Consider the following 8,875-nt stretch of genomic DNA (forward strand, 5'->3'; position numbering starts at 1 on the left):
ATAAATGAGTTTTGGGGAAAGGGGAACGTGGGGCAATCAGTCGCACAGGTTTTATCAAAGCAGTATTGTTCTCATTTACCCTCAGTGTATTTGTACATCGGTTGGTTAACCGTGAGTAGGGAGGGTGTGCTACCACTGGACACAGGTTTGACAATTTTTGGAAAGAAGAGAAAGTATGTCTCTGTGTGGTGCACAGGTTATTAAGAAAGTAAAATGTAACTTTTATTTGGATATGTTTAAAAGAATGTAGCGAAATATAGACAGACAGTGACACATAAAGACACACACAGTGTAGGTTTAAAAAGGATAGAAATCCTTACTCAGTGTGATCCAACTCAATATCCTCCTAGATGTTGGTTAGATTCTATTTATTAGTAATAATGGTTTATTGTACAGTTTTCCACAGTGGAATTTTGTGCGTTTAAGTCGCCTATTACTGATCTGCTGGTAACAAAATTATCTGGGTTTATGTTCCCCTGTGATGTTACTGATCAGATTACTTCACATCACAAATAGGGTAGGCAATATGGTGCCCCGCGGGTCACCCCTCAAGCGGTGCGTGTCTGGTGAGATCTGCCACCTCTGCACCAGCACTGCGCGCCGCAAATGAGAGGGAGAGCCGCGTCAATGAGGACGTGTACCCTGCAGAGGAGCTCCGGCGTGTTAGAGTCAGCGCCGGAGATCTCCGTCTGTTAGGAGTCAGATCTGAGCGCTGCGGACGTCACGCAAGTAGCGCCTCTGACTGAGCGGTCCAGTGAGAACTGGCATACCGCTCCGACTAAACGATTTTAAGCTAATACAGATCAAAATACATGTAATAGGGATAGGGGAGAGGAGGAGAGCACACTGAGTGGACCTAGACACTCAGTGTGCTCTCCTCCTCTCCCCTACTTTCTCACTTAGAAATAAGCCTCATATCCCCCTGGGCGGGATGTATTAATGTACATCACTGCCCCTCGTCTGCCAGCCGCCGCGATGCTACCGCATATGTACTAACATATGCGGCTAGCATCGGGTTGCGGTGACGGAGACCCCCGCGATACCTGTAATGTGGTGTGCGGGGGTCTCTGTCACATCCTGGCGGCTGTCAGTGTCCCCCTGCCTCTCCTCCTCCTCCCTACAGCCGGATGTCCTCCCGGCTGTGACACCTGCTGGGGGAGGAGGAGATCGATGGAGGACGGGAGGGGGGGGGGAGGTCGCAAGGACGGTGGGCGGCGATAGAAGCCCATAGGCATCTATAGGGTATCGCCACCCAGAGGTGGCGATACCCTGCCAGGCGGAGACGGGGCGGACGGGAAATGGTACATAGGGAAATGCGGTAAAACCCCCGTTTTACCACATTTTCCCTTTAGTACATCCCGCCCCCTGTGTGTATGCCCCATTAGGATAGTAGATAATACAGTATACACTTTAGACTACAGTATAACTAATGTGACAATAATCCCTGTATAACATACCTCCCAACTTCTGTGTTGGGGAAATAGGGGGTGGGGCGTATGCAAATGAGGGCACAGCTTATGCTAATTAGCCGCAACCTCATTTTCATACGAGAATAGACGCGGTACTTGTGTAGTTTCACGGCCCCGGAATTGCAGAGGCTCGCATGCCGCTCTAGCTATGAAACTTGGCAGCCTGCCAGGTAGCGTAGCGCTGCGCGTGCCAAATGTAATGAAGTGTATCGTGTAAAAAACAGAAAAACGGGGCTTAAAAACAGACAAACGGGGCTTATAAATCGCACACCCCGGCACATCGCACACCCTGGCACACCGCTGGTGTTCCCAATGTAGACGCTAACTTATTTAGCGTCTCAATTCACACTCCCGGCACTTCGGCTTAGACGCGCGCGGACAGCGTTACGTAGTCAGTCAGGGAGCTACGCAGTTTGCGTAGTCAGTCAGCAGTAGCCCTGTATGAGACACTGAGGTGAATGTGTTCCTGAATCAGCCTCACTATCCACGCTCACCCGAAGCGTGGAGAGCCCCGCGAGGGGCGGCGGTACGCGTCCTACGACCTTTTCAAACCCCCACTATCCACTTCGGCATGGAGTTGAGAATAGAATAGTGTGGCGAGCGCAGCGAGCCACAGAGCCCAAAGCGTGGCGAGCGCAGTGAGCCGCGCGAGGGGACACGCATACCTTCACAGCTATCCGCATCCCCTCGCGGGCTTCACAGGTGTCAGCGTCCGCTCGCCACGCTTCGGGCTCACGCTGACACCTGTGAAGCCCGCGAGGGGACGCGGATAGCTGTGAAGGTATCAGCGTGCGCTCGCCACGCTTCGGGCTCGCTGCGCTCGCCACACTATTCTATTCTCAACTCCACGCTGACGTGGATAGTGGGGGTATGAAAAGGTCGTAGGACGCGTACCGCCACGCTTCGGGTGGCCGTAGATAGTGGGATTTACACGGTCCACAGCTGTGGCGTCCACTAGTGGCACTGAGGGTGGGTTTCAATAGTGTTCCCCTAGGGCCACCTAAATTTAAATGCTTTTGCGTCTAAATTTAGATGTACCCCTTCACCTAAGTAAATCCAGACGCATTTGCGTCTGGGTTTACAAGCCCCAACACCTTTGCGGCTTGCAAGGCGCCTGTATTCTAACGCTTTAGCGTCTGAATCCAGGCTTTCCGGCTTCTTAGCGGCTATCTATGTGACTCGAGATTCAAACGCAGTTGCGTCTGAATCTCGCGTACAGTTTAGAAGCGCCGGCATCGCTGTGCCGGGGTGTGCACTTTAACATACCCCCGTTGTCATCGGTGCCCAGGCGCTGCCTATTTCACTGTGGAACTACAAGTGCCACAGTGACATTGACCTGTCAGCGCTGCTGCTGCTGCTGGCCGGCAGCTACGCTGTTTACATACAGCTAGAGCGGCACAAGCTCAGTCAGACAGAGCTAGAGCGGCACGCGCACGGTTAATCAGAGCCTCTGGCAGGCTGCCAAGTTTCATAGCTAGAGCGGCACGCGAGCCTCTGCACTTCCGGCGCCGTGAAACTACACAAGTACCATAGACGCTGTGCGCATGCGCACAGCATCTATTCTACTAGATTGGGGGGTCTCCCAACTGCCACCCCCCGCAGCGGGACAATGCCTGCCGTGGGTGGGACAGCGGGACAGGACCCGAAAATCGGGACTGTCCCGCTGTAATCGTGACAGTTGGGAGGTATGGTATAACCATCCAGCAAGCAATCCCGTACATGTACTTGGTGTCACCTGAACGCAGCAGTGATCCCAGCCTATATACAGTATGCCCAGTTTTCCTACATTTGCACTAATGGCTACGTGCAGTTTGCTAGCCTGTACGGTTTGGCGCACCTGTATCTCACCACATTGGCATGCCGGGCACATATTTACCATTACACTCACATGTGTTTATTATCATAGAACATAGCAAAGCGCGCTGCAGCAGAGAGAGAGAACATATGGTATACACACAGAGGCTTTCCATAGATTATAATCTGGTCTATATACACCTGTGTCACACTTTGGGAAAGCAGATAGATAATATACAGTGTATAATAATGCAGACAGCACTGGGGCTGAGATATTACAACCTGAGCCATAGAGTAGCGCTGCTGAGGATACACTGGTATGCCCATACACAAAGATATCCCCAGTAGCACCATACAGCAGCCCTGTGGGAGTCACATACATGACCAACATACAGACTGAGCTCCAGTCCTCACCCACAGGTTGCTCAATGCTCAGGGGGTGTTCTGCACATGTGCACTTACCAGCCGCTTCTTCTACGCAGGGGCAGAGCGTCCATGGCGTCCCAGTCAGTGACTGCCTCCATCAGAGCAGCCGGGGCAGAGTGCTCATGTAGGGGGAGCAGCAGTGATGACGATGCAATATGTGCCAGGTGTAGTTCCAGCAGCTGCCAATAGGTGGCGATGGTGCGGCACAGCGTGAATGACGTCACTGCATTGTAGCTACGAGATACACGGACAGTCCGTGTATGAGTGGCTGGTACAGTGGCGTGTACCGTTAGTTCAGCGTCTGGGACAGCCACTCAGGCTGAGCCACCACGGGTTCGAATCCTCCTCCAGTGTCTGCTGTTTCAGGGGCGTGGGGTGTAGCGCCTTCGGATCCGGGAGCAGCCTGAGTTTTTGACTCATCCACTGATACCACAATATTTTCTGCTCAAACTACATAATATTAATAATTAGCCACCATATATAACCAGGAGGAATAACTTTAAGTGGGGGCAGGACGGAGACTGTGTACAGACCAATTACCATTACGGCTGCTCTGATGGAGGCAGTCACTGATGCTGCTTTCAGACCGCATAACTGGCTTTGACCCTGTATTTGGAAACGTTTCCAAAAACGGGTCTGCCAGATAAAACCCCTTTCACACCGCAGCACTTAAACGGTATATTACCGTTTAAGTGCCGATTTTTTGACACTGGCAGACCCGTTTTTGGAAACTTTCCAAATACAGGGTCAAAGCCAGTGCAGCCTTCAGCCCTCCCCTCCGTGCAGCTCCCCCCCCCCCCCTCGCGTGTCGACCGAGAGCATGTCGACGCCCCCCCGCGCATGTCGACGCCCCCCGCGCATGTCGACGCCCCCCCACCCCACCCCGCGTGTCGGCGCCCCCCCCCCCCCCCCCCCCCCCGTGTCGACTTACCCCGTGCCGGTACCTCCGTTGTGGACTGCAGCTCAGTATGCTCGGAAAGCACTTATGAAAAAAGTGTCTTCCAGAAAATGGCTGCCCCATAGGAAACCCAGTTTAAAAAAACTGTCTTCCGTATGGGGGGCAGCCATTTTCTGAAAGACACTTTTTTCATAAGTGCTTTCCGAGCATACTGAGCTGCAGTGCCGGGAACCACAACGGAGATACCGGCACGGGGTAAGTCGACACGGGGGGGCGCCGACACGCGCGGGGGGGGGGGTCGACACGCGCGGGGGGCGTCGACACGCGCGCGGGGGGTGTCGACACGCGCGGGGGGGGCTCCAGTGCTGTGAATACTTAATGAGCGCTCATTAAGTATTCACTGTGCTGAATTTAGGACCCAGCTCATTGGCTGGGTCCTAAATACCGTTTCTGAGCCGATTTTTGCGCTAAAATACCGGTTCAGAAACGGGTAGGACCCTGCATTTTAACCGGTTAGAAAAAACGGCATTTTCTAACCGGTTAAGTGGGACTGGACCTTTCAGACCGCACACATTACCGTTTTAAAACGGTAAAAAAACGGCAATTTACCGTTTTAAAAGTGCGGTCTGAAAGGGGCATGACTGGGACGCCATGGACGCTCTGCCCCTGCGTAGAATATACAGTTTATTCATTGGCACAAAACAGCAAAATAGGTTAAAATTAAAAAAGTGCATTAAGAAAAAGTGAATAGAAATTGGAGCTGTGTGTCCGTGTCGCTGTACACTTATACAGTGCCCGTGTCAGCAGATTTCCACATACACAATTTTCTTTAATAACTCATGTCGACCTATTCCTGTGTTGACCTTTTTCATGCAGCCTTTTGGATTGTGTCGACCATTTTCAGCGTCAATTTAAACCAGGTCGATCTTTTTCATATGTAGACCTTTTCACTGCAGACCAATAGATCTAATTACTGTCGACTTAATGACCCTCACCCCTGGTCACAGCATCTATAAACTGTTATGTAGGACAGGAGACAAGTCCCGAAAACGAATAGCATTCCTCCCAACTGTCCTGATTACAGTGGTACGGTCCCGCTATTTGGAGCCTGCCCTGATGTCCCTTGAGGGGAGGTGATCATGGCTGCTCTGCTTTGTGGGGCAGCCGGTGATTGCTGGATAGGTGCAGCAAGGAGAGACGGGGCTGGGTACGCTGGCAAAAAAGATGGAAAACCCGGGGCCTCGATGTCCGGTCCCGCCCCCGTTGCACATAGCCCCACCCCTTTCCAGGGCCAGCTGCATGCAGGTCCCACTGATCTATTGGTAAAAGTTGGAAGGCATGTTTGATGTTCTGTGTATACAATACATTCCTTTTTCTTTTTTAATAGTAGGATCGGCAGCAATTAGCTGTATGCTCTGGCCTTCGTCTGCGGATCTTCACCTCCAATGAAGTGTATGGCCTTTGTCAAACATACATAAAAAAAAAAAAAAAATGATACCCGATCTATTGTCTGCGGGCGCGGCCTGACGGGCAACCCGTACAGACAGACGTGATTCTAGTCTGGCTCTAAACACAGATATTTCTCCATTCCCTGGAGAGAAATTGGCCTCACACTCCTTGCTGAAACAGGTAAGGATCATATGGTCGACCTAAAGATTGTCGACAGTCATTAGGTCAACATACTGCAAGGTTAACATGGGTCAAGGTCAACAGGTCATTTGGTCCAAAAAAGCATTAGGTCGAAATGGTCTAGCTCAACATGGGGTTTTGTACTTTTTTTTTTTACCCGAATGCCGACACAGTCAACATGGACACAGGATTAAGTGCACCGCATCCCCTCGCATGTCTGGCTGTGCTTGGCACTCTATGTTATTCTCCTACCACACCCTAGTGCAGGCATTCCCAACCACGGTCCTCAAGGCACACCAACAATACAGGTTTTAATGATATCCAGGCTTGAGCACAGGTGACTTAATTAGTACCTGTGATTTGGATTAATCCATCTGTGCTGAAGCCTGGATATCACTAAAACCTGCACTGTTGGTGTGTCCTGAGGACCGTGGTTGGGAACGCCTGCCCTAGTGGATGGTAGGGCATGAAATTCCGCCTGTCGGCACATGTCGGCTCAAAAAAACCCCCAAAATTCCAGTGAAAAACCCAGTCGACCTAGACCATGTTGACCTAATGACCTGTCGACCTAGACCCATGTCGACTTTGCAGTATGTCGACCTGATGACTTTCGACCATCTGATACCGCTGATACCGGTTAATAGATAGAGGTTATCAATCCGCACGGCCTGTAATTGGTATAGCTATCTCACCCCTGCATTACTATATTAAGTATCAATTGGTAATGGGGGAGGCGCACCCAGGAATATGTATTTGACTTGGAAGCAAAGAAAGATAAAGTATTCCTACAAGGGGCAATCTAGGTTAGCATATATTAATGTTCTGATTAATGTTATAGGTACATTAATAAAGTGACCCAAGAAACAGAGAATTGGCTAAAACATGATGTTTATTGATTCATTTATTAAGGACAGCGAAATATTAAAAACATAAGTGAAAAGTGATAAATGTGAAATAAAGTGCATTAGAAAAAAAATTAAAATAAGTCTGTTACGTGTGTGTTATCGGTCATAGCATGTGTGTCTGTAATACTGTTATTAATCTCCACGCAAATATCAATTATTGCTCTAATTAGGCAGTCTTGTAAATTCATTATCAAAGGGACATGTGCACGTTTCAAGATGACGGGTGCAGCAAAATTGTTAGGAATAAAGGTGCGTACACACGGGGCAATATGATCGCTAGCAATATATTGCTCAGCAATCATATTGCCCAGTGTGCCGTTTTCATCTGCGACCAGAGATGGTCGCAGATGAAAATTTAAACACTGCTGGGTGAAGAGGCAGGGGATGTCGCTGGTCGGAGGAGCATGCTCCTCCGACCAGCGACCATTCAGGGGCTGAAAACGGGAGCGCGCACCCGGCGATTTATCGCTGGTGCACACTCCAATCACTGGCAATATGGTTGCTCAGCGACCATATTCCCAGCGATTTCAGCCCCTATCGCCCCCGTGTGTACACAGCATAATCGCCCCCGGATGACGTCAGCGAACCGGGACCAGGGCGGTCTTTTTGTATGGGCTTAATGGGCACTTGCTCTGGGGCCCCAGGTGTATAAGGGCCATACTCTGATAGCTGAGGATCCCCTTTTTCCAGGGATACCAGAATTTTGAAAATCGGCCCTGGGGAAATGGAGATATCCAACTTCAAAGCAGCAGTCCACATCTGACCTGTTAATTGCACTTCCCAGTCAGAATTCTCAGGTTCTCTCTGACTAAGGCTGGTTTCACACACTCCGGCTCCTGCCGGACGGTGAAATCCCGCACGGCCAGGGAGCCGTGCCGCACACACTAGTTGTGAATGGACACTATTGTGTCCATTCACACGGGACGGCCACGGCCCGGCCGCACGGTTGCAGCCGAATCCCGCCACTGGAAGGGACGGCTGCCGGGCTGTGGCCATCCCTTCCATGATAAACTAGTGTGTGAGGCACGGCTCCCTGGCCGTGCGGGATTTCACCGTCCGGCAGGAGCCGGAGTGTGTGAAACCAGCCCTAAGGTGCCCATACACGTCTCGATACGGGCGTGCATTTTGAGCTTAAATAGCACGCATCGCATGCCTTGTACATGCGTTGTGCATGCAATGCGATGAAAAGCAAGTACAAAAAGTATGTGCAGCACATACTTTTTGTACAGTGCGATGAGATGCCGCGGGAGCGCGCATCTCAAAGCACACATTGCACCCGCCGCATTGGAATGTGTATGGGCACCTTTAGAGTTTTTCTGAGGAGGGGAGAATAGGTAAGGGTCCCAGTGCATTGCTTTGCCCAGGGGCCTACACTGCTGTTACGACGGATTCAGTATGAAATCCCGGCGGTCGGGATCCCGGCGTTCAAAATCCCGACGCCGGAATCCCGAACGCCGAAATCCTGACAAGGGGGGCACGTGGATCGCCCCCCCCTTGCGGGCTCGCTGCACTCGCCACGCAGCAGGCCCGGTGCCTTGCTACGCTCGGCACGCTAATTTATTCTCCCTCCAGGGGTGTCGTGGACACCCACGGAGGGAGAAAGTGTCGGGATTTCGGCGGTCGGGATTCCGGCATCGGGATTCTGAACGCCAGGATTCCCTCCAACGGGATTTTAACTGCATCCCGTTAAGACAGCCCTGGCTGGGACTGAACCGTTTCAAAGTCCCGATGCGACCCTGCATTTTGCGATGTGA

This window comes from Crinia signifera, unplaced genomic scaffold (genome assembly GCF_055691185.1).
Source record: "Crinia signifera unplaced genomic scaffold, ASM5569118v1 HAP2_SCAFFOLD_174, whole genome shotgun sequence".
Taxonomy (NCBI): domain Eukaryota; kingdom Metazoa; phylum Chordata; class Amphibia; order Anura; family Myobatrachidae; genus Crinia; species Crinia signifera.